Source organism: Oncorhynchus masou, chromosome 29 (genome assembly GCF_036934945.1).
Source record: "Oncorhynchus masou masou isolate Uvic2021 chromosome 29, UVic_Omas_1.1, whole genome shotgun sequence".
Taxonomy (NCBI): Eukaryota; Metazoa; Chordata; class Actinopteri; order Salmoniformes; family Salmonidae; genus Oncorhynchus; species Oncorhynchus masou.
Window position 1 is genome coordinate 45,171,758 of NC_088240.1, and position 6,000 is coordinate 45,177,757.

The 6,000-nt window shown below is 39.6% G+C and overlaps 1 pseudogene; it reads right to left on the minus strand.

Moving 5' to 3' along the window:
- LOC135519909 (collagen alpha-1(XVIII) chain-like) overlaps window positions 1-5,525 on the minus strand; it is a 171,948-nt pseudogene extending 166,423 nt beyond the window's left edge.
- Between the last annotated feature and the right edge of the window lie 475 nt (window positions 5,526-6,000).

Sequence of the window (6,000 nt, forward strand, 5' to 3'; positions counted from 1 at the left end):
AATCAGAGTGGCAACAACGAGACCAACGATAACCCTGAAGGAGCTGCAAAGCTCCACAGCGGAGATTGGAGAATCTGTCCATAGGACCACTTTAAGCCGTACACTCCACAGAGCTGGGCTTTACGGAAGAGTGGCAAGAAAATAGCCAATGCAACCTCTTGATACTCCCCACCCCGGATCCGGGATCGTGAATAAAGCCTCAGGCTCATTAGCATAACGCAACGTTAACGATTTCTGAAAATCGCAAATAAAACGAAAATAATGCACCTGCTCTCAAGCTTAGCCTTTTCTTAACAACACTGTCATCTCAGATTTTCAAAATATGCTTTTGAACCATAGCAAATCACTAATTTGTGTAAGAGTATGCTAAGCTAGCTTAGCATTTTGCGTAGCATTTAGCACGCAACATTTTCACAAAAACCAGATAACCAAATAAATAAAATCATTTACCTTTGAAGAGCTTCAGATGTTTTCAATGAGGAGACTCTCAGTTACATAGCAAATGTTCAGTTTTTCCTGAAAGAATCTTTGTGTAGGAGAAATCGCTCCGTTTTGTACATCACATTTGGCTACCGAAACTAACCGAAAATTCAGTCACCAAAACGTCAAACTTTTTCCGAATTAACTCCATAATATCGACCGAAACATGTTAAACCTTGTTTGGAATCAATCCTCAAGGTGTTTTTTCACATATCTCTTCATTGATATGCAGTTCATGGAAGCCTGCATTCCCCTCAGAATCGCATGGAAAAATACCAGCAGCTGAAAAAGACGCACCAATTTCGACGGAGGACACCGGGCGGACACCTGGAAAATGTAGTCTCTTATGGTCAATCTTCCAATGATATGCCTACAAATACATCACAATGCTGCAGACACCTTTGGGAAACGACAGAAAGGGCAGGCTCATTCCTCTCGCATTCACAGCCATATAAGGAGACAATGGAAAATGGAGCCTCAAATCCTGCTGGTTTCCTGGATGCCGTTTCATCTTGGTTTTGCCTGTAGCTCCCGTTCTAGGGCACCCACAGAGAATATCTTTGCAGTTCTGGAAACGTCAGAGTGTTTTCTTTCCAAAGCTATCAATTATATGCATAGTCGAGCATCTTTTTGTGACAAAATATTGCGCTTAAAACAGGCACGTCTTTTTATCCAAAAATGAAATAGCGCCCCCATAGCATCAAGAGGAGAAAACATTGTTGGGATGGTCAGTCAAGAGGAGAAAACAATAAGCAAACATATTTGGTGTTCGCCAAAAGGCATATGGGAGACTCCCCAAACATATGGAAGAAGGTACTCTGGTCAGATGAGACTAAAATTGAGCTTTGTGGCCATCAAGAAAACGCTATGTCTGGCTTAAACCCAACACCTCATCACACGAGAACAGCATGGTGGCAGGGACTGGGAAACTGGTCAGAATTGAATGAATGACGGATGGCACTAAATACAGGGAAATTCTTGAGCAAAACCTGTGTCTTCCAGAGATTTGAGACACTGATGGAGGTTCACCTTCCAACAGGACAATGACCGTAAGCATACTGCTAAAGCAACACAAGTGGTTTAAGGGGAAACATTTAAATGTCTTGGAATGGCCTAGTCAACGCCCAGACCTCAATCCAATTGAGAATCTGTGGTATGACTTATATTGCTCTACACCAGCGGAACCCAACCAACTTGAAGGAGCTGGAACAGTTTTGCCTTGAAAAATGGGCACAAATCCCAGTGACTAGATGTGCCAAGCTTATAGAGACATACCAAGAGACTTGCAGCTGTAATTTCTGTAAAAGGTGCCTCTACAAAGAATTGACTTGGGGGGGAGGGGGGTGAATAGTTATGCACAAGTTTTTTGGTCTGATTTCTTGTTTGTTTCACAATAATAAATGTTGCATCTTCAAAGTGGTAGGCATGTTGTGTAAATCAAATTATACAAACCCCCAAAAAACAATTTTAATTTCAGGTTGTAAGGCAACAAAATAGGAAAAATGCCAAGGGGGTGAATACTTTCACAAGGCATTGTAAATATCTGATAAATTAAGCTAATTAATTGGTCATTTGTATTTAAAATATTCACATAATATTCAATAAATATAGTACATAATACATAACCACAAAAAAAATCTGCCTTGTGATTTGTTGGGAGAGCTGTCTGAAGAGAACCCACCCCAGAACAATATTTCACACTAACCAGAGTTGACAAAAGAGTCAGTCATTGAAACCAGACCCTGTTGCCTACTGTTGGGTTTTTGAGACCGAAGACTTGTTTTCCCGAAGACTTGTTTGCTACAACACCGTGCTGAAACAACTTTGTGAAGACCGCACTCATATTTTTGAATGCCTGGCCATCCAGTATTCAGTCAGCTGTACATGCCACAACACAGAATTCTAAAAATGGCTAGTTTTGCTTCCTTTCGTCTCTTTTATAAATAGGCTGTTAGATGTAAACCAGGGTTACTTTAACTTTGTTGACATTAATATGAAGTTGACAAAAACATTACCTGCCAGCCCTAGCTTTGTTAAAGAACATTTTGCCTAATGAACACAACCCAGGGGTGTGGAGAATATGTTTTGTGGCAAAGGCCACAACTATCTTGGACATGTGAACAGATGTTGGGAGCCGAATTCTAACCCCATAACTACCCTTTCTCTCAAGTCAACCCTTATATCAGTATTTACAGCTGTAGTTGAGGAACGGACTTGATTTATTGTATAACTTCAAAAAGGTGGTATCAGCTATCAGATAACCTGAGACTGACCATCCCAACATGTCTTCGAAAGTCCACAGAGCAGTTTCACTGTATCAAAAACATGTAAAATGTTTCAAGATCATTTCACGATGAGTTTTAACGGACTCTTGGAGTGTCATAATACTTTCTTGACGCTTTCAAATTCCAGACTGTGGCTTTTAAGGTTTAATTATTACCGATGCTTCTACTGATGAGGAGGATTTTGGTTTATATCAATGGCTCCGAACCTCTGCATATGACAGGTGGAAGCTCTATTTGCAGTGATTGTTCTTTATGCATCATCAAATTCATTAATTAAATGTGCTTGCAGGGTATCCCCTTACAGCTGTTGTCCTCCTCTGCTTCAACACAGCCTGCAGGTATAGCCACACCGGGAGCAGAGAAAGCATCACATGACAAAGGGGATTCCTCATTCCTCATGTCCCAACCTAGGAGACATGCCGATTTAACGCTATCATTTCCAAACAGAGACAAAGACGTACAGGATTCATCAAACTGTCCTCCATCACGGCACTGGAAACTCAGACATTGTCAGTAGCATTGTACGTTCAACTGGAATGTGAGTGTTTCTGGAGTATTTGCTGCCAAGCAGAGGCATCAGGTCCATTTTTAGAGTCTTTGGCATGACTGTGCTGTTAAGTTAATGTGAAGGCAACCACAACGATGGCCATCAATCAAATATTTATGTAGACTTCTCAATTTCCTCCCTGCTCTCCATCTGACAGCTGCACAATCCAATGGACAGAACTTTGACTAAATTAAATATAGGGCCGCAGTGAGGTTCAGAGATGAATAATTTAGTATCAGAATAGGTGTGTCCCATTCTGAAATTCTACTTTCCCAAGACTAGTGTGCCCTGCAGGTCTTTAGCACACTCAAGAGTACCCATCCCAATCTCCGGATAGATAAGAAGCAACACTGGACAAAAAGCTAAAGGAATTTGAGTTCTGAGGTTAGACTTTGGCCTTGAGAAAGCCCCTGTCAACAGACCAAAGCTATTCTGTGCATGTCAAAGTGGAGGTTCAGATGAATGGTATTGGCTTCTTTGCAGTCTGACCCGATTATTGACATTCAATACGTCTCAATGACAACTACATTTTTATTGTGTGTGATGTCAATCACCCAACACATAGTGTTAGCTGGTGATACCATGCTATCCATGGTTCTTTGTGTGATTAATCAAATTGTGTAAATGTTCCTTACAAGCCAGAATGTTGAATAAAAAGACATTACATTTAAACTTACTCTACCAGTTGGGTGTGCAGTTTTGTTCTTCTGCCACTTTAAGACAAAAATATCCACAGGAGATTGTTTACTCAACTTTTTAGAGAGACGGTAGGTATATGGTTCTGTCTGCTTGTATTTTCAATTTACTGACACACACTGCGTAAACACTAGCACAATATGTAAACAATAGCCAAGCGTAACCGAACCACAGACCTAACTTTGCTTGCATTCAGCTGGCAGTGGCAAACCTACCTGCTCTCTATAAAGTCAGCTAAACAATACTTTCCTGTGGATATTTTGTCCAAAATTTAAAGTGGTTAAAGGACAAACTGCACATAAAAGCGGTAAAGTTCAATTGTAATTTTATTCAACATTTCGGTTTGTAAGGAACATTTACATGATTTTGCACTCCAAAGTGTCAGGATGTATATACCAATTAATTGTGTATTACAGCCTGATTATTCAGACAACATGGGACAATGTTAGTTGCGCAGTGAAAGTGTTAACTAACACAGACTCTACTAAAAAGTTCAAAGCGGTTCAACATAATTCACAAAATAGCAATAGAAACAAATTGCATCATTACTTTGACCATTATGTTTGCCTAAGAGCATATGAAATTAAATATAGAAATCATTGAAAGTCAATTTACACAAACTGAACACATTTTCCTGAAGGAAAAAAAAGTGCAGGGATAGTCAAATGAAATCAAACATAGACCCTAAGGTTGTTTATGAATACGTAGGCTGACACCTACAACTATTTTCTCCACTGATGTAAGCGACATACAATAAATCTTGACAAAGAAAGTAACCCACAGTCCACACAGAAACATGACATGCGCATCCCAGACACAGGCAATGTTTCCAATAGCTGAAACAGGTAATATTATAGCGCAGTTTCTTTAGGAAACAACATTTCCCAATTAGCTGTACAAAACGTAATTCATTTACCATACATACTGTAATGATCTCCCACTTTGCATTAGCCTGTGTCATCCTTCCAATAGTGTGATCATTGAAAGCAACGTTACAACTTCAATGTAAAACCTTGAGTGTATTGTATTTCAAAATTTCACCGTTTTATAAGTAGTGTCTCTACATAACCAAGGTGTACATACGTGTATTTACATTATAACGGTTCGAGAGCTAAAGATGTCTTGATGTCTACAACTTGTTTCAACGTTAAACAGTTAAGTATCCATGTTTTTCGAAATGTTGGGCTTACCTGGCCATTGCGATGCTGCGGGGGTCAGAAGAACCAGGACAGAGCAAACTAGTGTCTCCAACCTTGAGGAACACCTGCAACGAGGTAGCACATTGTGCATTAAATTAAGAATGCTATTGGATTTCTATACATCCCCCAAGAACGTAAATTAATGCAAAATACCTCATTTTCATCTTTGTTTTGGTAGTGACCAAGTTGAAAGGCAACAAGATTTCAGGCCAAATAAATTCAAAACTTTTCCCAGTTTCCCTGGTCCACCACGACTGCCAAGGCGTGAACAGCTGATGCGCGGCTCTCTGCTAGTTACAGAGAGAAATTGTGGGAGAGACCAGTGTCCCACATTATCTGACAAAGGGAAATCCTTCTGGGTCCTAAAGAGTTCCGCGGTTTTTCACTGCATGGTGCGTTTGTAATATAATTATATATTTTTAGCGCAGCATTGTTTATACCAATCTTAGACTTGTCTGTAAATGTCAAGTTCAAGGTGAAAGAAGAAGTAGCCTAATTTGTGGTCAAACGGGCCTACCGTTGATGTCCCTATTACATTGTGTGTACATTTTGATACAACACAATTTAACAGTTGAATCACATCCATCTACGCTCGAACAAAAGTAAAGCATGTTAAAAATGTTGTGTTTTCATTCAAATAACTTTGTTTTCTTTGAAAATACAAATTCTGGCATATGGGTTGTTCCATGTCAGTTCAGCAAGCCATGACACCCATAATCTCGGATTGTTCTAAAATCATTTATATTGTTAGAATAATATAAGATTAGCATTCCTGCAACATTTTGTAGAAATG